Below are 27500 nucleotides of genomic sequence, written 5' to 3'. Positions count from 1 at the left end.
TTTTTTTTTCTTTTTTGGTTCATGATCTTTTTGATGACAGGTGTGCGGGGGTGGATGAGTTACCAGACTGTACCTTGCGTAAAAAAGAAAAGAAAAGAAAAGAAAAATACCTAACTTCCTTTTTCAATAATATTCCACATCTGTTCTCGTTTTGCAATGTTATATTCACGCCTGTTAATATTTTTGATGATATTACATACTTGCTCTCTTTTCTTTCCTCGTAATGGTAAATATTTCTCTATCCTTTTTTGTGATAATGTTCCAAAGCAATTAACTTATACAATTTTTTTTCACAATGTCATTAGTGTTTTTTTTTTCATCTCGTTTTATGCTTTAAGGTAGGTTAGGGTAGGTTAAGTTTAGGTTAGGTTAGGTTAGGTTAGGTTAGGTTAGGTTAGGTTAGGTTAGGTTACATGAAATTAGCTGTAGGTTAGGTTAGGTTAGGTTAGGTTAGGTTACATGAAATTAGCTGTAGGTTAGGTTAGGTTAGGTTAGGTTAGGTTAGGTTAGGTTAGGTTAGGACAGGTTACATGAAATTAGCTGTAGGTTAGGTTAAGTTGTTAGCAAATAGGTTATGTTAAGCTTGTAGGTGCGTTCGTTAAGTTAGGTAAGGTCAGATAGATAGAGTTAGCTGTTGGTTAAGTTGGGTTAGGTTAGGTTAGGTTAGGTTAGGTTAGGTTAGATTGTTAGATTAGGTTAGTTAGGTTAGGTCAGGTTAGTTAGTTTATGTTAGTTAGGATAGGTTAGGTTAGGTTAAATTAAGTTAGGTTAGGTTAGGTTAGGTTAGGTTAGATTATGTTAGATTAAGTTACGTTAGATTAAGTTAGATTAAGTTAGATTAGGTTAGGTTAGGTTAGGTTAGGTCAGGTCAGGTTAGGTTAGGTTAGATTAGGTTAGGTTAGATTAAGTTAGGGTAAGATGAGCAGGTAAGTTAGTAGATAAATAGATTAAATACACGAGTCATTATAATCTAAGAGTAGTTATTTTACAGAGCAGGCAGACAGGTAGGCAGACAAGCAAGCAGACAGACAGGCAGGCAGGCAGGCAGGCAGGAAGGCAGGCAAGTAGGCAGGCAGGCAGGCAAGTAGGCAGTCAGGCAGTTAGCAGGCAGTCAACAGGCACGTGAACCCTTCCGGTGCTCGAAAATCCCTCCCACAATCCTCGTAACAATTTGCAATCTCACTCAGCTAATAGTCTTGAATTGCACAGCTTGGAAAGATACCCCCCTCTCTCTCTCTCTCTCTCTCTCTCTCTCTCTCTCTCTCTCTCTGGGTTTTGTTTTCCTTTATTTTTTTAATATAGTTGCTGGTGATGATAATGGTAACTTACTGGTAGGAGGTCGCATTCTCTCTCTCTCTCTCTCTCTCTCTCTCTCTCTCTCTCTCTCTCTCTCTCTCTCTCTCTCTCTCTCTCTCTCTCTCATGATAAAGGAAGACGTCACAGTGAATTGTTACAGAATCGAACGTCACTGAAGAGCCGCGCGTGTCACCGTAACCTACATGTGACCTACACGTGCGCCAGGTCATCTTTAAGGGCAGGCAGAGCAGGCTGGAGGCGAAGGAGAGGCAGGCAGGCAGGCAGGCAGGCAGGAAGAGGGAGGGAAGGAGAGGGGGAGAGGGAGGAAAGGAGGCATGGAGGTAAAGGAAGCTCCCCAGAACTTGGTATGTTTGTGTTATGTTTTTTTTTTTGTTGTTGTTTTGTTTTGTTTGGGACAGTTCTGTTGTTGTGGTGTGTGTTGTGGTGTGTGTTGTGGTGTGTGTTGTGTGTGTTGTGGTGTGTGTTGTGGTGCGTGTTGTGGTGTGTGTTGTGGTGTGTGTTGTGGTGTGTGTTGTGGTGCGTGTCGTGGTGCGTGTCGTGGTGTGTGTTGTGGTGTGTGTTGTGGTGTGTGTTGTGGTGCGTGTTGTGGTGTGTGTTGTTAGGTTAGGTTTGTGTTAGGTTAAGTTGGGTTAGGTTAGGTTATATTAAATTAGGTTTTGTTGAGTATCGTTGAACAAGTAAAGGAAAAGAAAACAAACTTTGGTGTCTGTTAGGTTAAGTAAAGTTAAATTAGAGAAAGAAGAGAAGAGGGAAAAAAAAACCTCACCTGTTTGTTAGGTTAAGTTAGGTGAACTAAGGTTAAATGAGAGAGTAAGAAAAAAAAAACGTGTTAGGCAAATTAGGTTAGGTAGATAAAATAAAAAAAGAAGGAAAATAAAAAAAAAATTAGCTGGCTGTTAGTTTAAGTTAGATGAAGTAAAGTTTGAATAAGGGAAAGAAAAGAGAAAACTTAGCTGAACAATCTCCAAGTACAAGAGTGTCACGGTAAAGTACAGTATGAAGGAAGGCCTGAATAGACTCGAAGACTCCTAAATTCCGAGTAAATCCGGTGTTCACGTGGTAGCTGGGGCGTGTCTGCAGGAGTGGCTGTGCAAAGAGAAGGCAGATCCGTGCAGAGCTGACGCGGTGGGTTGGGGGGCGGTCAGACAAAGGCTTTATTCTTTAACACTTTCTCAACGGGACTGCTTACAGAGGCCGCTGGGATGACGAGTCGGGTTTTCAGTGGTGTTTTGTTGCGGAAACCTCGGTAAACTATAACTGGAGACATGAAAACACCCTTGACAACGCCATTAATTTCCACTGCAATCTTTTAAAAGTGTAGACGAAACATTTCTCTCTCCAGGACTTGGTTACAAGGGCCGCAGGGATGATTTACCGGTTCTCAAGGGTGTTTTGTTGCGGAAACTGATCTAAACTAAAGGTGGAAACACGATGACACCCTTGGAAACCCCATCAGCTCTCACCGCAGCAGATTGAAAATAAGTTAAGATGTTCCCCTCACCAGGAAGGCCACAAGGATAAGTCTGGTTCTCAGGGCTGTTTTTTTTTTTTTTTTTTTTTTTTTTGCCGAAACCTTGCTAAGATTTAACTGGAGGCGTGAAGACACCCTCGAAAACACCATTAACCTCCACTGCAACCTGTTGGAAGCGTGGATGAAACGTTTCTCTCGCCGCGACCACTCTCAGAGGCCACACAGATGACAAGTCGTGTTCTGTGGGTGCTTTGTGTACTATTGTTAAGGTACCCTCGTTAAACTAAGGTATTTTTAGCTGTAACGATGCAGTACTCTTGCAAACTACCACTAGAAGCACAAAAACACCCTTGAAAACGCCCTTGAAAATACCCTCGAAAAACCCCAGTAACTCCCTTTGAAAACACTTAAAAGTAGCCTGAAAAACACCCTTGATCATGAAAACCCCAGTACCTTCCTTTGAAAACCCTTGAAAACCCTTGAAAACATCCTTAAAAACCACCCATTGAAAACCTCCATGAAAAACCAAGAAAACCCCAGTAGCTCCCATCTCCCGGCTGTTGAGAGTAGAGACAGACAGACACACGCGGGTTGAGAGTAAAACAGACTGTGCGCCTCGATGCTTAGGTGAGAACTGCAGGCGGTGTCCTCCGTGCATAGAACAAGACAGACGTGCTGAGGAAAAGATTTTACATACAGGAGCTCGAGATGCCGGCTTGCAGTGGTAGCAGCGTTAGTAGCAGAAGTCCTGAGGGTTTGGCAGTCATGGTGGTGATGGTGGTGGTAGCGAGCACTGGAGCCGTCACGAGACACAAGCACCTGAAGGTTAATTGGTGAGCCCTCGTGACCACCAGGTGCCTCCCTCGCGACACACACTTGAGCCTCGCATTTACTGGTGACCTGGCGACTGGATGCCCCGTCTGAGTGGCCTGTAGTGAAGGGCAGGCGGTGCAGGCAGGGCAGGACGCGGTAGTAGGCGTGGCGAAACTGCCCGCTCATCCAGAAATATATGACGGGGTTGTAACACGTGTGGGACATGGCCAGGCTGTGCACGGTGAAGAACAGCAGGATGTGCACGCCCTCCGGAAGCAGGTCGAGCAGGCCGCCGGGCAGGTCAGCGGCCACGATGTACAGGTTGAGTGGCAGCCAAGCCAGTGTGTAGGCTATCACGCAGGCTGCCATCATCTTTACCGTCTGTAACATCAATATCAGCCTGTGTTAGCCTGCTCCGCCTACCTACCTCACCTAACCTAACCAAACCCATTGCACTGTCTATCTTTCCCCTAAATATCCAACTAACCTAACCTAATCTAACCTAACCTAACCTAACCTAACCTAACCTACCTGTCCAGCCTGCAATCTCTATCTTCTCTCTACCTACCTAACTAATCCACATATCCTGCACTTCTTCCTCGCGGCTATTCAGATCCACCTAGCCTGCTCTCCCGCTCTCTCTCTCTGCTCCACTAACCTACCCAGCCTGTTCTCCTTCCTGCCTACGCAAAACCCTACCCTACCTCCATTTATCTCCTTTTTTTTTCCACTGTGTCCTCTCTCTCTCTCTCTCTCTCTCTCTCTCTCTCTCTCTCTCTCTCTCTCTCTCTCTCTCTCTCTCTCTCTCTCTCTCTCTCTCTCTCTCTCTCTCTCTCTCTCTCTGCTTATCTGTCTATCAACCTCATCAACATCATTATCTTGTTTGTTTAGTCTGTGAATATATATTTTTTCTTTTTGTGTGTGTGTGTGTGTGTTTTTATTTACATTTTCCTTCCCTACACTTCCGTTCCCTTTTTCCCCTTTCCTTTTTTTCTCTTATGTCCTTTTTTTCTTTTTCTTTTCTCGTCTTTTTCTTTCTTTCATTTTCCTTTCGCTCTCCTCTCCTGCCTGTTTGTTTTTTTCTTTTCTTCCTTCCTCTCTTCCTTCCTTCTTTCTTTTTCTTTCTTTCCTTCTTTGTTTTTTTTGTTCTTGTCCTTCCTTCCTTCCTTCCTTCCTTCCTTCCTTCCTTCCTTCCTTCCTTCCTTCCTTCCTTCCTTCCTTCCTTCCATCTCCGTTATCATTAGTATTGCTATCATTATCTTTAATGTTTTCTTCATTATCATTATTATCATCTGTATTTTTTTTGTGGAGTTTTGAGGTGTTTTACTCTTTAGCATCACCATCATCATCATCATCATCATCATCATCATCATCATCGTCATTGTCTCACCACCACCACCACCACCACCACCACCACCACCAGCATCATCATTATTCGAAGAGTGTAGAAAATGCCTCCAATTTTTCTACTTTTTAACCTTATTTCCTCTCTCTCTCTCTCTCTCTCTCTCTCTCTCTCTCTCTCTCTCTCTCTCTCTCTCTCTCTCTCTCTCTCTCTCTCTCTCTCTCTCTCTCTCTCTCTCTCACTATTTGATAGCCTGACTTTAGGAGAGAGAGGAGGGGGGGATAGGTAAAGAGAGGAGGAGGTGGAGGAGGATGAGGAGGAGGACGAGGACGAGGTCGAGGAGGAGGACGAGGTCGAGGTCGAGGAGGAGGAGGAGGAGGAGGAGGAGGAGGAGGAGGAGGAGGAGGAGGAGGAGGAGGGAAGATGAGGAGGATGAGGAGGGAAGAGAAGAAGGATGAGGAGGGAAGAGGAGATTAAAGGGGTAGATTAGATGGGGGCAGAGAGAGAGAGAGAGAGAGAGAGAGAGAGAGAGAGAGAGAGAGAGAGAGAGAGAGAGAGAGAGAGAGAGAGAGAGAGAGAGAGAGAGAGAGAGAGAGAGAGAGAAAAGTGTGGCGAACTCGTAACACTTTCTATCATCATCATCATCAATCATCATCATCATCATCATCATCATCATCATCATCATCATCATCATCATCATCATCATCATGTCACAGATTACACTCGTTAAGTATCAATTTTGTTATGGACCTGTTTAATTTTTTTGTCCCCTTTCTTTATTTATCATTTATTTTTGAGCTGTGTGTGTGTCAGGCGATCTGTTCCCCTGTCTGTGTGTCTGTATGCATGTCCTTTGTTGCAACCCTTCAACTGGTAATGACAGATGTAATTTTATGTTCAGCAATTATTCACAGTTTTACTCATCAAAAGTCAAACTACAAACACTAAAACGACTTAACCCGTTCAGCACCAGATATACTTTCGAAGCTTCACAAAATCATCTATTATTAATTACGGAAGGAGTAAAGGGCGATATAATGCTGGTTGATGAGCTGTGTGTGTGTGTGTGTGTGTGTGTGTGTGTGTGGTGATCTGTTCCTCTGTGTGTGTGTGTGTGTGTGTGTGTGTGTGCATGTCCTTTTGTTTTAATCCTTTAGCTCCTAATGACACGTGTAAATTTTATGTTCAGTAACTCTGTACGGTTTTACTCATCAAAGGTCAAATGTCCAGCACCAGATACACTTGCAAAGCTTCACAAAAGTCGTATATAAATCAGGAAACCAGTAAAGGCAGATATATTACAAGCTGACAAGTGTTTAGAGGGTATCTTCATCTCCCTCAGTGCAACAGAAATCTTTATACAGTTTGTTAATGGTATCCGTAGTGAAAGTGAGCTGATGTGGTACTCAAAGGGTTAATTCGGTACTCAAAGGGTTAATTCGGTACTCAAAGGGTTAATTCGGTACTCAAAGGGTTAATTCGGTACTCAAAGGGTTAATTCGGTGGCGCCTTTTGCTGGGAGAGGGATTAGTCTTTCAATACTCTTGTCTACACTTGCACAAGATCATTACATCAAGCTGAGAGGAAGCTGTAATGGTCTTTACAAATCCTTCTTTGTTTCTCTATGTTTATTTATATGTATATTTGTGTGTATATATATTTATCTGTTTGCCTGTTCATTTCTTTAGTAGTATATCTATCTATTTACCTATCTATCTTTCTGTCTATTTGTCTATCTGTTTATCTTTATTTATTTATGTAGCTACCCATCTGTCTTCAATCTGTATATCTCTATCATTTTATCTATCTATCTATCTATCTATCTATCTATCTATCTATCTATCTATCTATCTGTCTGTCTATCTATCTGTTTAACTGTCTGTCTGTCTACCCATCTGTCTTCCAATCTGTATATCTCTATCATTTTATCTATCTACCTATCTATCTATCTATCTATCTATCTATCTATCTATCTATCTATCTATCTATCTATTTAACTGTCTGTCTGTCTTTCTGTGTCTGTCTGTTTATATGTCTGTTTATCTATCTATATCTATCTATCTATTTATCTATCTTCTTTTCCTGCTTCTGTAAAAATAAAGAATAATTCAGACTCAAAAATTTTTCTTCAGATCTGTAAAGAAGAAAAACCTGTAAAAAAAAAAAGGAAAAAAATCCTTAAAAAGAAAAGAAAAAAAGAACGAAACGAGAAAAAAAGAAAGCTTGCAGAAATAAAGGTAAAGAATGAAAAAAAAACGAAACGAATTACAAAAAAAAAGGAAAGAAAAATATCGATGAAAATGTAAAAAAAGATAAATAAATAAATAAAATAAATAAATAAATAAATAAATAGGAAAAAAAAATAATAGAGTAGATACATAAGAAGAACGAAAAACAGTGAAATACATAGATGAAAAAGAAAAGAAAAAAATAATGTAGCAGCACATTCATAAACCTCAACTCCCTCTAGCCCAGAAAATATCTTGCCACGCCCTGAACGAACACCTCCCAGGATGAACGAAACTCTCCACCTCATCCATTGCTTAACATTGCTGTTCCAAAATACTTCGTTCCTCTCCACATTATTTAGGCCACAGGGCGAGGGGGAGAACCACTTAATGCCCTGAGTGTACCTTACCTGGATATTCATGGCTATTGTAGAGAGAGAGAGAGAGAGAGAGAGAGAGAGAGAGAGAGAGAGAGAGAGAGAGAGAGAGAGAGAGAGAGAGAGAGAGAGAGCGGAATAAAAAGTGCACTCGTTGATATTAGCGTGTCTGGAAACTCTTGTAATGCATTTCCGTCACTTCATTTTATTTATTTATTTATTTATTTTTTTTTTTTTGGCATAGGAGTGAAAAAATAATGGTGGTGAAAAAATGCTATTGAAAGAAAATATATACTGGTGTAGTTTGTGAGGAAAAAATGAAAATGGGAATGGAAAAAAAAACGAAGGAAAAGTTTTGACTGCATGATTGCGAGAGAGAGAGAGAGAGAGAGAGAGAGAGAGAGAGAGAGAGAGAGAGAGAGAGAGAGAGAGAGAGAGACCCACCCACAGTTACTTCCTTGAGATAATCGATGAGTGAGTGAGTGAGTGAGTGAGTGAGTGAGAGGGAATAAATAAGATCATAGAAGAATCCAATCAGTTTAATGTTCCAATTATCCGCGGTAACTGTGTCACTATCCCTGTGGTGGTGATGGGGGTGATGGTGGTGATGGTGGTGATGGAGACGATGTAATAGGCTGTCTGAGTGATTAACTGCATCTCTTTATGAGGCAGTTAGGGCAATGTGGTTTGGCTAACGAGAGAGAGAGAGAGAGAGAGAGAGAGAGAGAGAGAGAGAGAGAGAGAGAGAGAGAGAGAGAGAGAGAGAGAGAGAGAGAGAGATTTTGTACCTTAACCATTTCTTTCATACACGTTACCCACCAGCCCATCCACACACACACACACACACACACACACACACACACACACACACAAACAGTTTACTCACCTCAACATAAATAAACACATTCCAGCTTCTCATTCTCGAAAAAATTCTAAAACCTTGATCTATTTCCGTCTTGAGGTCCCCCTTCCGTCCCCCTTCCGTCCCCTTCCCGCTGCCCATTCCCGCCACCTCTTCCTTTCCTCCTTCCTTCCTGCTCTTGAGAACCCTTTCACCGAGATGTCTTCCTTCTTTCCGCCTCTCTTTTGCCATTTTTCCACTTGTTTTCCCTTCTTTTCTCTGTTTGCCTTTCTTTTCCATCTTTTTTTGTCTTTTTTCACTTATATTATCTTTTTGTTTCCTCTTTTCATCAGTTTTTTTTCCGTCTCCATTTCTTTCCCCTTTTTTTTTTACTTTTTTCCTCACTTGTTTTCTCCTTTCTTCCTCTTTTCATATTTTTTTTCGTCTCCACTTCTTTTTCTCTATTTTTTTTTTTACTTTTCTCCTTTTTTTACTGTTTTCTCCTTTCTTTCTCTTTTCATTTATTTTGTTCTTTTCTCCACTTTTCCACTTTTACTCTTTTTTTCTCGTTTCTTGATCTTTTCACCTGATTTATTTTTATTTTTCTTGTTTTCTAGTCTCTCTCTCTCTCTCTCTCTCTCTCTCTCTCTCTCTCTCTCTCTCTCTCTCTCTCTCTCTCTCTCTCTCTCTCTCTCTCTCTCTCTCTCTCTCTCTCTCTCTCCACCTTTTTTTTTTCTTTCCAATTCTTTTTCCATCATCCTTTCTGCTACTTTTTATGTTTTTATCTTTTTTTCCTCCTGTTTTCTCTTTTATTCCTCTTTTCATATTTTTTCTTTCTACTTTTCCTTTTTCTTCTTGTATCACTTTCTATTTTTTTTTTTCGTTTTTCCCGCTTTTCCCCTTTACTATTTTTTTGATTTTTTATATTTCTTTTCTAACGTTTTTCCTTCGTGTCTCTTTCCTTTTTTTCCATATGTTTCCTCTTATTTTCCCTTCTTTTATCTTTCTTTTATGTTTCCCCTTGCTTTCTCCTCTTTCATTTTCGTTTCACTTCTTTTCTCTTCTTTCATTTTTCACATTTCTCTAACTTTCTCCTCTTTTCTCTTTATTTTTCCTTTCACATCTTTTTTTTTTCCATTTTCCTTATTTCTTGTCCCTTTCCACCCTTGATATTCTGTTCAATAATCTTTTTCATCTTTTTTCCCATCTTTTTCTTGATCTCTTAATTTCTTTCTATCTCTTTATCACTCTTTCTAAGTAATTTTGTCCTTTGGTTTTCCTCCTCACTTCTCTATCTTTCTTTTTTTCACTATTTCTCAGGTTACCAGTTGCTATCTCTTCCATCTCCTGACGTCTCTTTTCGTCTCTTTAATCTTCTCCATTAATCTCACCTTTCCCTTTCAGAAACGTAATTTTCTTTCCTTCGTTCGTTTTTTATTTTCTCTTCTTCCTTCTCTCTATCTTTCCTTTCATTCTTCTATTTTTTTCTGATATCTTGATTTTTTTTATTTTCATATTTTTTTGTCTTCTTTTCTCTCCTTTCTGTCTTTTTCTCTTTCTCTTCTTTTCATATTCTCTTTCTTTCACTATTGTTATCTTCCCCATCTTGATTTTTCTCTCTTCTTTATTATTATTTCCATTATTTTTCTTCCTTCTCTCTCAAATTTCTCCCTTCTTTCATTTTCTCTCCCTCCTTTTTTACTTTTTTTTCGTACTAATTTTTCTTCCATTCTTGTTATTCTTCCTATCTTTTTTTTCTGTCTAAATATTTTCTTCATTTTTCTTCTTCTTCTCAGTTTTCTCAATTCTTATTTTCTTTTTCGTTGTTACTATCATTATTTTTTTGTTTTTTATGATCTCTTGATTATTTTTTTTATCTCTTTCTGTTTCATCTCCTCCTCCTCCTCCTCCTCTTTTTCTCTCCCACTTTCTCTTTCTCGCTATTTTATTCTGCTACTTCCGTCTCCATTTATTGTCACAGTTTTTTTTTTTTTCAGTTTCCTCGCAACATATCTTCTTATTTCCCCTCAGCGCTTCTCCACTCATAAATCCTCTTTCCTTTCCTCTTATTTCCTCTTTTACATTTTCTCTCCCTACTTCCTTCTTCCTTGCGTCGCCTTTACCTTTTCCCACACAGATTCTTCTCTTCGATTCATTTTTTTTTCCTCTTCGTGCCTTTCCTTTGAAATTTATCTTTCTTGTTAGTTTTATTTATTTTCCCCTTAATTTTTCTCATTTTCTCTGCTTCCTGTCTTAAAATTGTCTTTCTTCTTAGTTTTATTCATTTTCATTTATTTTTTCCTACATATCTTTCTTTTTTATTACAATAGTTTCAGCTTGTTTATCCCCTCTTTCTACTTTCCCTCTTGAAACTCTCTTTCTTCTTAGTTTCCTTCATTTTCCCCTCCTTCTTTCTCTATACGTCTTTGTTTTTATTGCCTTCAACTTATTATTTTTTCCCTTTCTTCTTTCTCTCTTAAAACTTTCTTTTTCTTAGTTTGTATTTCATTTTGCTTTCTTTATTTCTTGTGTCTTGTTTATCTCTCTCTCTCTCTCTCTCTCTCTCTCTCTCTCTCTCTCTCTCTCTCTCTCTCTCTCTCTCTCTCTCTCTCTCTCTCTCTCTCTCTCTCTCTCTCTCTCTCTAACTTTTTACAAATCCACCACTCATCCACTTAATCCTTTATGAGTCACGTCTTTATGCATTTATCACTCAAAATTCTTCGCTGCTTCCAAGTTGTAGCTCAGAAACTCAGTGGTGGTGGTGGTGGTGGTGGTGGTGGTGGAGGATGAAAGGCCAAACATGAAAGGAAAATTTTATATAACCGTAAAAATAAAAGGAAAGAAAAAAAAAGAATTGGCTTAGCACTATAATGGTGGTGGTGGTGGTGGTGGTGGTGGTTGTTGATTAAAAATAGGGAGTGGAATATTTCAGAAGTTTGTGAGTTTGTTGACTAAAATTGTTCATGCTATCTTTTGTTGATTTCTGTTTTATTTATTTATATATATATTTTTTTTATTTGTGATTTCCCTGTTTTTTTTTCATCCGTTTTTTTGAGGTTCATTTTTATTTACTTACATTTTTGACATCCATTTTTTTTATTTTTTTTATTTTCACTTTCATTTCTTTTACTTCAATTTTCTACTTTCATTTTTTTCCACTTCCATTTTTCTTCCATTTTTTTTTGTATTTTTTTAACTTCCATTTTTTATTTATTTATTTTTATTTTTATACTTCCATTTTTTTACATTATTTTATTGTTACTTTTTACTTCCATTTATTGTCGTTATTTTTACTTTTATTTTTTTTATTCCATTTTTTATTTACATTATTTATTTTTTTACTTCCACCTTCTGATATCCAATTTGTGACACTAATTTCACAACCTCCATTTTTTTTTTTACTTTAATTTCATAACTTCCAATAAATAACTTTCAATAACTAACTTCCAATTCAAGTAATCTAATAAAACTCAATTTATCACCAGCTTTTATTTTTTTCTCCACTCAAAACTCACAACACCCCATTTTCTGTAATTTACAACCCAAAACTTCACATTTCTCTCAATTTACAAGAAAAACTCCACATTTCTTCTATATAATCCTTTAAAAACCCTTAGCTTATTCACTTTAAATCCTCAGCAATACTCGTGATCCCTTTTACTCTCTCTCTCTCTCTCTCTCTCTCTCTCTCTCTCTCTCTCTCTCTCTCTCTCTCTCTCTCTCTCTCTCTCTCTCTCTCTCTCTCTCTCTTAAAATAAATCCCTTTATCTTCTTTCTGTCACCTAAACTCTTTTTAATTTCCCATTCCCTGCTGCTCTCTCTCTCTCTCTCTCTCTCTCTCTCTCTCTCTCTCTCTCTCTCTCTCTCTCTCTCTCTCTCTCTCTCTCTCTCTCTCTCTCTCTCTCTCTCTCTCTCTCTCTCTCTCTCTCTCTCCTGTTTATCTGAATATCCTATATGTATCTATCAATTGGTCTATCTATCTATCTGTCTGTCTTTCTATTTGTCTCCCTGTCTGTCTGTCTGTCTTACTATCTATCTATCTATCTATCTATCTATCTATCTATCTATCTATCTATCTATCTATCTATTTCTTTTTTTTAATGTATTTGTGACTTACTGTTGCTTTTAACTTTTTTCCAGTTTTTTTTGTTATGAATTTCTGTTTTAATTCTAACTTTTGCTGCATTTCGTGTCAGACAGTTATTTCAGGGTGTTAATTTGCCATTTATTTATTTTATTTATTTTTATTAAGTTTGTTGCCTACTGTTCACGTAAGCTTTTTTTTTCTTATAATATTTTTTCTCTATCTTATTTTTTTTCTTTTAATTTTTGGTATGTATTTTTTTTTTCACCATAACATTTAATTATTATTTTAAGGACACATTTACAGCATTTTCATTATTTATTTATTTATTCATCTATTTATTTATTTATTTATTTATTTATTTGTTTATTTATTTATCTACTGTTATCATTTTCTTCATAATATATTTCCCATAATCTTGTATACAAATAACCCTCTTGAGTGACTTTCCATGCCATTTGCCCTCTAAGCACCTTTCCTTTCTCCTCTCAACGTCCTTTTCCTCCCATTTCCCCTCGGGCAGTATCACAATTGTCGTCCTTACTCCCTTAAATACAGAGGGAAAGAAGCAATTTATCCTCCCTTTTTCCCCCTCCCCTCCATCCTCTCCTTTCTCGTCTTTCACTTGATTTTTTTCCCATCATTTTTTCCCCTCAATTCCTTTAATAGACAAGGGAAAACAGGTACTATTCTATTTACTTACTTTTCCCCCTCCTCCCCCTCAGCTCTCTTTCCTTCCCCTTGTTTACGACAGCTCTGGTGAAACGCGGTGAAACTCAGACAGGGAGATGGGATATGTGTGTGTGTGTGTGTGTGTGTGTGTGTGTGTGTGTGTGTGTGTGTGTGTGTGTGTGTGTGTGTGTGGTGTGTGACTAATTCCTCTTCTCCTCGTTCTTCTTGTTCTTCTTGTTCTTGTTCTTCTTGTTCTTGTTCTTCATCGTTTTCTTCCTCTTTCTCTTTTTCTTTCTCCTCCTCCTCCTCCTCCTCCTCCTCCTCCTCCTCCTCCTCCTCCTCCTCCTCCTCCTCCTCCTCCTCCTCCTCCTCCTCCTCCTCCTCCTTCCTTTGTGTCCGTTTGTGTTCATTCTCTTCCTTTTCCTTTTCCTCCTCTTTCTCCTTCTCCTCCTCCTTCTCCTCCTCCTCTTCCTGTGTGTTCCTTTGTGTTTTTGTGTCTTCCTCTTCCTCCTTTTTTCGTCCTTTTGCTCCTTCTCTTCATCCTTTGTGTTCCTCCTCCTCCTCCTCCTCCTCCTCCTCCTCCTCCTCCTCCTCCTCCTCCTCCTCCTGATGGTTATTATATCTAATTAATATATTTAATTTGTCCAATCTTTTCATTGTTTATTGTTTTGTTTTTTTTTAAGTTCATGTTGTAGGAGTTGATTCTGTTATTTCATTTATTTATTTATTTATTTATTTATTTATTTATTATTTATTTACGTGAATTAGTTTATTGGGATGTATTTCTTTTCCTTTCTCTTTTTTTTCCTCATTTTTTTTCTTTCTTTTATTGTTTTGTGTATTTGTTTATTGGTGTCGATGTTATTCCTGTTCTTGTTGGGTTGTTTTGACTTTTTCGTCTTTTTTTCTTCTTTTTTTATTTGATTTTATTTTGGTTTGATGAATTATGTCCGTTGTCTATCTGTCTGTCTGTCTGTTTATATGTGTGCCTGTTTGTTTGTTTGTTTGTTTGTTTGTTTGTTTGTTTGTGTATCTTGTGGTTTTTTGTATTTTCATTTGTCTGTTTTCATTTGTCTACTTTTTTTTTGTCTATTTCTTTTTCAGTTTATTCATTACGTCATCCGTCCATGTGTTTGTTCATGTGTCTGTTTTTGTTTTGTTTCGTTTTAATTTATCCTCGTGTCTTTTGGGTTCGTATTTTGCATTCGTATCTTTTAATTTTTCCCTTTTACGTTTCGGGTTTTCGTTTAAAATGTTTTTTTATTTTTCTAAACATTTTGAAACATTTGCTAACACTTTTTCCAACTTGTCATATTTGCTGAATACTTTTAGAAGACTCTCTCTCTCTCTCTCTCTCTCTCTCTCTCTCTCTCTCTCTCTCTCTCTCTCTCTCTCTCTCTCTCTCTCTCTCTCTCTCTCTCTCTCTCTCTCTCTCTCTCGAGCCAAATTCCAAATTTTAATAACGTGCATGTTTGTTTGTTTGTTTGTTTGTTTTTTTTGATTGTTTGTTTGTTTGTTTGTTTCCCGTCATATAATTTCTGAATACATTTGCTCTTTTCCAGGACTGCGTTGACCATTCCTCCTCTCCTTGCTTCCTGTTTCCGCCTTTACCTCCACCCAATATTATTTCCTGCACTTCACAACCTCTCCACTCTGTCAAGCCTTCATCAGTTTCCACCTAAGCTCCCACTTATTGCAATGTTCCCCCACTCTTTCATTTGCTCCACCTCCTCCTCCATCTTTACTTCTCCATCCCTCCTTCCTTCTATTCACAACATGACTTTATATTTCATCTTCCTCTCTTATTCACCTCTTGACTTCTACGGCTTCTCGATTTTAATTATGTGATACTTGTTAAGATTACTGTTTATCCTTTCCACTCTCTCCTTTAGTTTCCACCTCAACTCGTACGTAATGTCTTCCACTCCTTCACTTCTCCTCTCTTCATTTATTCCTTCCTCTCCTGTTCCCTTTGCATATATATTCCCTTACGTCTCTTGTCTATTCCTTTTCTGTCCCCTGTAGTCTTTCATTTCCCATTCCAAGACATGCTTCACTTCTCTGTCCCTTCTGCATCCCATCACTGTATTCTTAGTTTTTTGCCCCATTTTTCTTTTGACTTCTGTGTTCTCTCAGTCTTAATTATCTGTGATGCAAGTTGTCATTGATTCTTTCGCCTTTCCATCGTGTCGCTCCTTCACTCAGTTTATTTCTAATCTCTCTCTTATTGTAATGTTTATCACCCCCATCCTTCCTCCAGTCTTCATTTACCTCCTCTCTTTCTCCTTTACTTTCAACACAAGCTTTACTTCTCTATCTATCCTCCATTCCATTGCTACCCTTCTTCAACTTCTTTTTTCTTAGCCTCCTCTCTTAATCGTCTTTGCACTCCTGTGGCTTCTCAGTGTTAATAAAAGTGTTGGGATAGAAGTTAAAATTAGTTTGAAAGGCGCCACTGACAGGGAGAGACCAGTGATGGATGGATTAATTCAAGCCTTTTTTTTCTGCATCTAGTCTTGTTTTGGCTGTGCTAGATACCTTGGTGTTGAATGAGTGGCTTAACGTGTCTCATAGTACTGTTAGATGTCAATTAATCTCCTCCCTTCCCTCCACTACCTCGCTGCACAACACCTTCTACTTCCACCCCTATTCTGTCCACCTCGTTAATGCAAGAGTTAAAAAGTATTCTCAGTCATTCATCCTTTTCTCTGGTAAACTCTGGAACTCCCTGTCTGGTTTTGCATTTGCGTCGTCCTATGAGTACTATAACCTCCCCTGTCAGTAATGTTCGTAGTTTGGTCCTATCTCATGTCCTCGGCCCCCAGTTCTCTTGAGATTCCATAATAATTGAGCTATAAGGAGGTTAATCTACGAGGCATCAGTAATGTGCTAAGTTTAGTCCAGTTTCGTGTATTCCTCGTCTTGTCTCTTAAGATTTCGTGTTAATTTAGATGTATGAAGGTCGATCTGTGAGGTGTCAGCAGTACATCTGGCCCCATCTTGTGTGATCGTTCTTTTGTCTCTTAAGATTCCGTATTAGTGATTTAATGATAGGAAACTTTATCTGTATGGTGTCCAGGGTTTACTTATGCTATCCTCCTCCTCCTCCTCCTCCTCCTCCTCCTCCACGACTCAGTCACGAGGCACCACGCTGTCGGACTTCATCATCACAGAAAATGAAATCCTCTCAGTCACGAAGAGCATGAACGTAAACAAAACAGCCGGGCCAGACAAGATATCACCCAGGCTTCTTAAAGAAGCAAGAAATGAGCTCCTGAAACCGCTTACGATTTTACTCAATAAAACTTTACTAGCGGGTGAAGTTCCCACGAATGATAACTAGCAAGTGTCACGCCAATCTTTATAAAAGGAAATAAATCTCTCCCAACCAATTACAGACCGATCAGTCAATAATCGGAGATAAAATTGTTAAATATTTAGAAGAAAATAAAATCATAAAGGATTCGCAACACGGTTTCAGAACCAAGCGTTCCTGCTTAACGAAACTTACTAGACTTCTTTTATGAAGTATTTAACTCGTATGACGAGACAAAAGCTGTTGATATTATCTACCTTGATTTCCAGAAAGCTTTCGACACTGTTCCCCATAAGACACTCATCAGTACCCATAAGAGACTCATCAGTAAAGTAAAAGCTCACGGCATTGCCGCCGCCCTCATCTAGAATACTGTGTACAGTTCTGGTCACCATATTACAAAAAAGACATTGAAAAACTAGAGAAGATACAGCGCAGAGTCACAAAGATGATTCCAAGATTGCGTAATAAGCCGTATGAGGAACGACTGCAAGAACTAAACCTACTTAGTTTAACAAAGCGCAGGATAAGAGGAGACCTAATTGAAGTGTTCAACATTTTCAAAGGATATAGTAACATTGATGCACATAAATATTTTACCATTGATCATTCTAACCTAACAAGAAATAATGGATTTAAGATTATACCCAAACGATTTAAATCCCACGAGGCCAAACATTTTTTCTTTAATCGTATAGTAAATATATGGAATAAACTTCCTGCAGAAATTGTGAACAGCAATTCTGTTGAATCATTCAAAAACAAAATAGACAAATATTTTAAAGCAAATCCTTAACAAACTCTCTTCTTGTCCAAATGATTATTAAATTCACTAATAAACTCATTTTACAGACACCAGCTTTATTATAAATTACATTAACTTTCAGATAGGCGTACAGAGTTCACCATGGGGTGAATAGTAGAACTTCCTTTCATCCTTTCCTATGAAAATTCCATGTCAGTTTTTCCATACTGCATGGTACTTTTCCCAACTATTTCCATGTCAGCGCAAGCTGGAGGGAGTGGTGGGTGGGGAGGAGCCTTCTGCTGTGCTGTCCTGTCTCTCTTCCCTGTAGCTAGCTAGAAGTAGTTACCAAACAGCCTTGCAAGGACCAAAAGGTCTGTTGCTGTTTGGCTTTCCTTTGTATTCCTTTTGTATTCCTCCTCCTCCTCCTCCTCCTCAGCCTTTTTTTTTTTTCTCTCTCAGCACTGTTTCTTGATGTTTCTTGTTTGTTTCCTCATTTTCTTCATTCTCTTGGTTCTTTACCTCCTCCTCCTCCTCCTCCTCCTCCTCCTCCTTTTCTGCTGGTTTTGTGTTTCCTTTTGTATTCCTGTGACCTTTTTGACCTTCTTTTCACCTCCATTGACCTGAGTGTTCGTATTACTGTCCTGTCATTGTGTGGTGCATCATGGGAGCTGAGGCGTGGACGTGAGGGCTGCAGGACACATTATTACCCTGTCATCTTCAGATCATAATAGAAACATTGGGGATTTTGTATGAAAGCTGCCGGGGAAGTTGTATTGTGTGTCCATCTCTCAAACCTCTTACGAAAAAAAAAAGAAAAAGAAAGAAAGAAAAGAAATAACAACAACAAAAAACGCAAACCAAGAAATTCTTCCCTCCTAAAAAAAAAATAAAATACTAAAAAGTGTCAAAATAAGTAAAGGGTAAAAAAAACTCCTATAGACGCTAATTTTATATCAATATTTATATAAAAAAATACAAATAACAAAAAAACACACACACACAAAAAAAAAAGCGAAAAAAGTACTACAAAACAGAGAAACGTCAGAAAGCACCAAGAAACACTACACAACTCTCTTCCTCCACACAAAACTACAAGCACCTAATAACACACACACCCTTCACTCAAAAAATTTTAAAATCATGGCGACTCCTACACCAGCCTCGGAGTCCCCATCTGGGGAGGGGACCATAAATGTCCCCAGGTCGGACTGCCTTTCCGTCGACGACCGTAAGTGTCTTGACACCCCCCTCAACTTTTTCTTCATTAACTTCTGCAACATTCGCGGTCTAAGATCTAATTTTCAATCTGTAGAACACCACCTCTCCTCTTCTAAACCTCATCTTCTTTTCCTCACTGAAACTCAGGTGTCTGAGGCAACTGACAATAGCCCCTTTTCTGTTCCCTCCTACTTTCTCTATCCTCATTTTCGATCCAAAGCTGGATGCTGCGTTTATGTGCGCAATGACTTAACCTGCTCTCGTGCCCACGCTCTTGAATCTTCCGAGTTTTCCACCATCTGGCTTCGACTACAGAGTCATTCTCATACTAAATTTATCTGTGCTGTATACCTCTCTCCTAACTCCTCTGACTATAAGAAATTCTTTGACTACTTAACTTCCAAAGTGGAGCACATTCTGACCCTCTTCCCTTTTGCAGAGATCTCCATTCTTGGAGACTTCAATGTTCACCACCAACTTTGGCTTTCCTCTCCCTTCACTGACCATCCTGGTGAACTAGCCTACAACTTTGCTATCCTCCATGACCTAGAGCAATTGGTGCAACACCCTACTCGTATTCCTGACCGTCTTGGAGATACGCCCAACATTCTTGACCTTTTCCTGACCTCTAATCCTTCTGCTTATGCTGTCACCCTTTCTTCTCCGTTGGGCTCCTCCGATCACAATCTCATATCTTTATCTTGTCCTATCACTCCAATCCCTCCTCAGGATCCCCCTAAGCGAAGGTGCCTCTGGCGTTTTGCCTCTGCTAGTTGGGGGGACCTGAGGCGGTATTTTGCTGATTTTCCTTGGAATGACTACTGCTTCCGTGTCAGAGACCCGTCTTTGTGTGCTGAGCGCATAACAGAGGTGATAGTGTCTGGCATGGAGGCGTACATTCCTCACTCTTTTTCTCGTCCTAAACCTTCTAAACCTTGGTTTAACACAGCTTGTTCTCGTGCTATACATGATAGAGAGGTGGCCCACAAAAGGTACTTAAGCCTTCCTTCACCAGAATCTCATGCACTTTATATTTCTGCCCGGAACCATGCCAAGTCTGTTCTCCAACTAGCCAAAAACTCCTTCATTAACAGAAAATGTCAAAACCTTTCAAGATCTAACTCCCCTCGTGATTTCTGGCATCTAGCCAAAAATATCTCCAATAACTTTGCTTCTTCTTCTTTCCCTCCTCTACTTCAACCAGATGGCACCACTGCTATCACATCTATTTCTAAAGCTGAACTCTTTGCTCAAACCTTTGCTAAAAACTCTACCGTGGATGATTCTGGGCTTGTTCCTCCCTCTCCTCCACCCTCTGACTACTTCATGCCTCGTATTAAAATTCTTCGTAATGATGTTTTCCATGCCCTCGCTGGCCTAAACCCTCAGAAGGCTTATGGACCTGATGGGGTCCCTCCTATTGTTCTCCGAAACTGTGCCTCCGTGCTTGCACCTTGCCTAGTCAAACTCTTTCAGCTCTGTCTGTCAACATCTACCTTTCCTTCTTGCTGGAAGTTTGCCTACATTCAACCTGTTCCTAAAAAGGGTGACCGCTCTAATCCCTCAAACTACCGTCCTATTGCTTTAATTTCCTGCTTATCTAAAGTTTTTGAATCTATCCTCAACAGGAAGATTCTTAAACATCTATCACTTCACAACCTTCTATCTGATCGCCAGTATGGGTTCCGTCAAGGACGCTCTACTGGTGATCTTCTGGCTTTCCTTACTGAGTCTTGGTCATCCTCTTTTAGAGACTTTGGTGAAACTTTTGCTGTTGCCTTGGACATATCAAAAGCCTTTGATAGAGTCTGGCACAAAGCTTTGATTTCCAAACTACCCTCCTACGGTTTCTATCCTTCTCTCTGTAACTTCATCTCAAGTTTCCTTTCTGACCGTTCTATTGCTGCTGTGGTAGACGGTCATTGTTCTTCTCCTAAATCTATTAACTGTGGTGTTCCTCAGGGTTCTGTCCTGTCACCCACTCTCTTCTTATTATTCATTAATGATCTTCTAAACCAAACTTCTTGTCCTATCCACTCCTATGCTGATGATACCACCCTGCACTTTTCCACGTCTTTTCATAGACGTCCAACCCTTCAGGAGGTAAACATATCACGCAGGGAAGCCACAGAACGCCTGACTTCTGATCTTTCTAAAATTTCTGATTGGGGCAGAGCAAACTTGGTATTGTTCAATGCCTCAAAAACTCAATTCCTCCATCTATCAACTCGACACAATCTTCCAGACAACTATCCCCTCTTCTTCAATGACACTCAACTGTCCCCCTCTTCTACACTGAACATCCTCGGTCTGTCCTTTACTTATAATCTGAACTGGAAACTTCACATCTCATCTCTAGCTAAAACGGCTTCTATGAAGTTAGGTGTTCTGAGACGTCTCCGCCAGTTTTTCTCACCCCCCCAGCTGCTAACTCTGTACAAGGGCCTTATCCGTCCATGTATGGAGTATGCTTCACATGTCTGGGGGGGTTCCACTCATACTGCTGTTCTAGACAGGGTGGAATCAAAAGCTTTTCGTCTCATCAACTCCTCTCCTCTAACTGACTGTCTTCAGCCTCTCTCTCACCGCCGCAATGTTGCATCTCTTGCTGTCTTCTACCGCTATTTTCATGCTAACTGCTCTTCTGATCTTGCTAACTGCATGCCTCCACTCCTTCCGCGGCCTCGCTGCACAAGACTTTCTTCTTTCTCTCACTCCTATTCTGTCCACCTCTCTAACGCAAGAGTTAACCAGTATTCTCAATCATTCATCCCTTTCTCTGGTAAACTCTGGAACTCCTTGCCTGCTTCTGTATTTCCACCTTCCTATGACTTGAATTCCTTCAAGAGGGAGGTTTCAAGACACTTATCCACCAATTTTTGACCACTGCTTTGACCCTTTTAGGGACTGGCATTTCAGTGGGCATTTTTTTTATTAGATTTTTGTTGCCCTTGGCCAGTATCCTTCCTACATAAAAAAAAAAAAAAAAAAAAAAACACACACACACACACACACACACACACACACACACACACACACACACACACACACACACACACACACACACACACACACACACACACACACACACTGACAACATGATCTGAAGGAAAGCTGAAGGAAGGTTTTCGAGCTAAATTGCTTTGTCGTATTTGAAACATCAAGGAAATGTTGACTGGAAGATATTGGCCAATGAGATTCCGCGGTGGCCTGGGATTCGAACTCTGGCGGAACACTCTTATTGGAAGCCACGCAGCCAAGCCCAGCCAATCAGAGGGAAGGGGAACAGACGTCAGAGCCTCAGTAATACGCATCCGGGTGGCCTCGACTTGCTTTCTCCTGTTGTTATAGTGATGTGTTTGGCGTGTATGGTTTTCAGCTTAGTTCTGGATTTAACTTAAGCTCTCCTCCTCCTCCTCCTCCTCCTCCTCCTCCTCCTCCTCCTCTTCCTCCTCCTCCTCCTCCTCCTCCTCCTCCTCCTCCTCCTCCTCTTGCACATTTTGTTTCTACTGTTTTGATTTTGTTTTTCCTTTGCGTTCTTTGTGTTGCTTTGTTTTTCTCCTCCTCCTCCTCCTCCTCCTCCTCCTCCTCCTCCTCCTCCTCCTCCTCCTCCTCCTCCTCTTTTCACTCGACACTGTTTCCTGTTTAATTGTTTCTTCATTTCTTTCATTCTCTTGGTTTTTACGTCCTCCTCCTCCTCCTCCTCCTCCTCCTCCTCCTCCTTTGCATCTTTATGTTTTTCCTTTTGTTTTCCTTGTCACTTTTTTTCCCGTTACTCCTCTTCCTTTTCTGTGACTTTGTTTTTTTTCCTTTGTGTTCCTTGCAGTCCTTTTGTCCTCCTCCTCCTCCTCCTCTTCCTCCTCCGGTATCACTAACACTAGCCTTTCTCTCCTGCAGCAAACTTAACAGCCCATGTTGCCCCAGATGAAGACGAGCTGGTGCAGAGATTCTCAGAACGAGTGAAGGGCGCTATCTGAGGATGCTTGAGGCACTGAGTGTGTGAGTGAGGGGCATTGTGGCGGAGAGACTGCAGCTGAAGGAAGGGGACCAGAGGAACAGTGTGTGAAAGTGACGTTAATTGAAAGGACACAGCGAGAGAGAGAGAGAGAGAGAGAGAGAGAGAGAGAGAGAGGGGGGGGGAGGGGAAGTGCTTGTGGTTGGGGAAGATAGAGAGAAAAAAAAATAGTGAAAATTGATGAACGAAACAAGATGAGTGAGTGAGCGAAAGTGAGACTGTGAGTTTGGATGATTTATTTATTTATTCATTTATTTATTTATGTTTTAGTTTAGTGTACGTCTCTTTGTCTACTTTAATGGTTAGTTGACTTTATTTTCCCTGAGATATTTTTTTTTACTTTGATTTTGTGTTAGTTTTTAATTTTTGCCTTATTTTGAGGTGTTTGGGGAGGAATGGGTGTGTTGGGGTGGTTCTGGGAGGTAACTGGTGTGTTTCGTGGAAGGGAATGGGGTGTTTTGAAGGAAATGGGGAGGGAATGAGAGTGAGAGGGAATTGTAGTGAAAATGGGCGAAACTTAAAGGGAAATCGGAGGAAGATGTTGGAGAAAAAGTAAACTAGTAAAAACTGAAACAAACAGGGTGAGAGAGACTTAAGCCAAGAAGGAAGGAATGAGGAAACGAAAAGGTATTGAATGAAACTGAGGGTGAAAATGGGTGAACTGAGGAAATTAAGGGAAAATGGGAAAAAAAAAGGAGAAAAATCAAGCCTTTCATTGCAACGACAACCAAAGAACTGCACAAGATCTTTTTAAAACACCCTGGAGAAAAGAAAATGAGATTAAAAGAATATAAGTAGTGTAGGCAAATATGTCTTTTGGAGTTGACTGTACGACATAAAGCAATATCTGAATGGCAAATGATTCCAGGAAAGGTGTGTTAAAATGCATTGAAAGGGTTAATTAAAATAGTCCGAATTGAATGAAACGAAAGGTGAAACTGTAATACTAGAAAAAAAAAAAGACTGTACACTGACTGAAACCCAATGAATAGTATAATAAAACAGTTCCCCTTCACAAATGAAAAGAAAAAAAAATGGAAGAAAAGGGAAGATAGCAGATTAAATGGATTCAATAAAACGGAAGAGGCAAAACAAAGCCAAACTCGAACAATTGTATAAAAAATGATACCTGATATAAAAAAAAAAAAAAAGGAAAATGAAAGAGATACTTTTCTTCTTCCCCCACTCAAAAAAAATAAAAATAAATAAATAAATAAATAAAATAGATAAATAAATAAATGAAAATAAATAAATAAAATAGATAAATAAAAAAATAAATAAATAAAAATAAAACAAGATAAACAATTAAAATAAAAAAATAGAAAACGAGAAAAAAAACATTAATGAAAACAACACACTAAAATTTTATTACTCAAAAAAAAAACGAAATCAGAGAAGAAAGCAAGAAAGTAATAAAAGAAAGTAGAGAAAAAAAAACAGAGAGAGAGAGAAAATAGTAAAGCATTAAAGGAAAAGTACCAAAAATTTACTAAACCCCCTAATAAGAAAAAAAAAAAAATAGAAATAAAAAATTAAAGGAAACAGTGAAGGAAGGAGGAAATGAAGGAAAAAAAAACACTTTATTTCCTTCTAGCCTTCCTTTTTCCCTCCATTCCTCTTTCCTCCATTATAGCATTCCCTCCACCTCTCCTCCCCTCTCCCTGCCTCCATCCTGTACGTGACCCCATCTCCCTCTCCCTCTCCCTCTCTCTCTCTCTCTCTCTCTCTCTCTCTCTCTCTCTCTCTCTCTCTCTCTCTCTCTCTCTCTCTCTCTCTCTCTCTCTTACCTGTAATCTCTGATAGGACATGATAAACAACCAATTAAAATCCATTGCCTTTATTACGTCTAAATTATGATGAGAGAGAGAGAGAGAGAGGAGAGAGAGAGAGAGAGAGAGAGAGAGAGAGAGAGAGAGAGAGAGAGAGAGAGAGAGAGAGAGAGAGAGAGATAAGGAAAGAATGAAGGCATGAAAGAATAAGAAATGGAAAGAAAAAGAAGAAAAGCATAGAGAGATAAATGAAAAGAAAAACTGGAAATGAATGACAACTTAGATCAGTAAAGAGAGAGAGGAGAGAGAGAGAGAGAGAGAGAGAGAGAGAGAGGAGAGAGAGAGAGAGAGAGAGAGAGAGAGAGAGAGAGAGAGAGAGAGAGAGATTGTAATTTATTGGTTGTATTTTATTGTTTGGTGTTGTTGTCTTGTGATTAATACTGAGCCATAACTCTCTCTCTCTCTCTCTCTCTCTCTCTCTCTCTCTCTCTCTCTCTCTCTCTCTCTCTCTCTCTCTCTCTCTCTCTCTCTCTCTCTCTCTCTCTCGTTTCTTTGTAATTCTTTCCTGTTCCTATATTGGTCTGTTTTAATCATTCATTTTCACTGTTTTTCCCTTTTATCTGCCTGTCTTTAAGTTTTCCTGCTTTTCTCTTATCTCTCTTTCTTTCTTATTCCTTTCGTTAATTCTTTCATTTCACTCTTTATTATTTTTTATATTCCTCCTACGTACAATCTCTCTCTCTCTCTCTCTCTCTCTCTCTCTCTCTCTCTCTCTCTCTCTCTCTCTCTCTCTCTCTCTCTCTCACTCTCTCTCTCTCTCTCTCTCTCTCTCTCTCTCTCTCTCTCTCTCTCTTTCCTTTCCCTTTCTCTCCCTCCCTCCCTCCCTCTTTCTCTCTTTTGTCCGGTTGGTACGTCCTCTTTTCCACCTTTGTCGTCCTCCTCCTCCTCCTCCTCCTCCTCCTCCTCCTCCTCCTCCTCCTCCTCCTCCTCCTCCTCCTCCTCCTCCTCCTCCATATCCCAGGAGAGTCAAGCATTCACAAAGTCTATGATAAGACGTCTAATAATCCTCACGAGACTCTGCTGGGGGGCAATATTGGTGTGGGGGGGGCGCCTGAGGGGAAGGTTGGTGGGGGGAGGGGGGTGGTAGGGGAAATTTGACCTGAGGAGTTTGTCTGAGTGCCAATTTTTTCTCTTTTCTTTCTTTCTTCCTTTGGTGTTAGGCGAGGCAGAAGCATAGAGAGGTAAGGAAATGGGAAAGAAAGGTAATGAAAGGGAAATGTGATGTGTATCTGTTTAATTTCACTGTTTCCCTCCAAAAAAATAAAGAAAAGTTTAGAGGGAAAGTGGAAAAAGTATATATGTTTGCTTTTGGGGACTTGGGAAATTTTGGGAGTTTTCAAGTTTTTTATTTATTTTATTTCTTTTCTTTTACGTGTGGAGACAGGACTAAAGCACAAAATAATTGGAAAGGAAATGATGATAAAAAGAAAAACGCTTAATTTTCTGTTCCCTCGATAAGTCTCAGGAAAGAATACGGAAGAAAAAAAAAAAAAAAGTTGGCCTGTTTAATTTTTCACGTGTCTTGATTCTCCTCTTCAGAAACAGTTCATGTCGCAGGAAGGAGAGAGAGAGAGAGAGAGAGAGAGAGAGAGAGAGAGAGATGAGAGAGAGAGAGAGAGAGAGAGAGAGAGAGAGAGAGAGAGAGAGAGAGAGAGAGAGAAATAAACAAACAAACAAACAAGCAGAGTCCAAAAGTTTGCCAGTGAAAAGGATGAAAGAATGAAGGTGCTGGTGACCTCTTGCGTTACCAAGTTGGATGGTGTTAGAACAGAAAGCGAAAAAAAAACAAAAAAAACAGGAACGGTTAGAGATTTCCAGAGTTTACCCGTGAAAAAATGAGAGTGAAGATGCTGGCAACCTTGCATTACAGTGTTAGGCTGAAGGTAGATGGAAAAAAAAAAAAAAATAGGTCGAAGGTAGATGGAAAAAAAAAAAAAAAATAGGTCGAGGATTTCAGAGTTAAATGAAAGTGATGAAAATGAAGATGTGAGTTGAATCTTGCTTTCGTTAGATGGACAGAATAAATAAGGCTTGATTTAATAGATGGATGTATTGGGATGGACAAAACTGATGAGTAATTTGGAAGGTTGTCAAATATTGGAGAGAACATTAAGCTCTTTTACTGTTGATGACAATGTAAAACTTGTAATTTCACGAAAGTCACTCTGGTAAACTCTGGAACTTCCTCCCTGCTTCTGTGTTTCCTCCTCCTTATGACTTGGTAGGTAGTGGTAGTAGTAGTAGTAGTAGTAGTAGTAGTAGTAGTAGTAGTAGTAGTAGTAGTAGTAATGCAAGAGTTAACCAGTATTCTCACTCATTCACCCCTTTCTCTGGTAAGCTCTGGAACTCCCTGCCTGCTTCTGTATTTCCTCCTTCCTGTGACTTGAGTTCTTTCAGGAGGGAGGTTTCAAGACACTTATCCTCCAATCTTCTATGATTCTTTATGACCTGGCTTTGAGTATTTTCTGTTGCCCTTGCCGCTTTTTACACACACACACACACACACACACACACACACACACAAGAGAAACGATATTAATAAACAAAAATAAAAGCATACTAGATAAATCCCTTTTCTCACAATGTAAATCACACTCAAATCATAACATTATATTAAGTCAGAAAAGAACAAAGAGAAGGAGCCTGGAATGCATAAGGCTTCGAAACATACATGGCCGTGACTGGAGGGATGTCGCGGTGAGTGGAACAGCAATAAGGTGGATGTGGTAGTGGAAGATAATATAACTTGTGGAGGTTTCTTATGTGGTGATATTCTAATGGCACGTGTGGAGTGTATGGGCGTGACTCGGTGGGTGTATGGGTGAGTGGACTGTTGCTGTAATGCATGTGGAAGGAAAGGCTGGTGGAGAGATTACTAATGTGGTGGTCGTGATGGAATGTATGATTGAATTTGTGGATTGCTGAGTGGAATGTGATAAGATGCCGAGAGTTGTGGAATGCATGGGAGGATGAGTGAGTGGAAGGAGTGAATATGAAAGTGGAGGGTGGTGGTGAAGTCTCAAAGAACGTGGTAAATATTTGAAGTGGATGCAAACAAGCGGGCATTTTTAATTTGTTCATTTTGTGGTCAATAAAACACCTATCTATCTATCTACCTATCTATGGAAGGATGAGTGAACTGAAGGAGTCAAACTGAAAGCGGAGGGTGGTGGAGAAATCTCAGAGAAGGTGGTAAATATTTGAAGTGGGCGCAGTGAAGCAGGCG

The 27500-nt window shown here is 39.5% G+C and overlaps 1 protein-coding gene across 4 annotated transcripts in view; it reads right to left on the bottom strand.

The window, feature by feature from the left end:
• LOC135113152 (RYamide receptor-like) overlaps window positions 1-27500 on the bottom strand; it is a 119915-nt gene that overhangs the window by 36456 nt on the left and 55959 nt on the right. The window contains exon 3 of one of the 4 annotated variants that reach the window (XR_010274731.1): window positions 3486-3982. The exons of the other annotated variants lie outside the window; for them this stretch is intronic. The gene's annotated coding sequence lies outside the window, so the exon portion shown is untranslated. The remainder of the gene's footprint in view (window positions 1-3485; window positions 3983-27500) is intronic. 4 annotated transcript variants of the gene reach the window in all.

The sequence above is a fragment of the Scylla paramamosain genome, chromosome 25, assembly GCF_035594125.1.
Source record: "Scylla paramamosain isolate STU-SP2022 chromosome 25, ASM3559412v1, whole genome shotgun sequence".
Lineage (NCBI taxonomy): Eukaryota > Metazoa > Arthropoda > Malacostraca > Decapoda > Portunidae > Scylla > Scylla paramamosain.
This window is presented reverse-complemented; position numbering and strand designations above follow the sequence as displayed.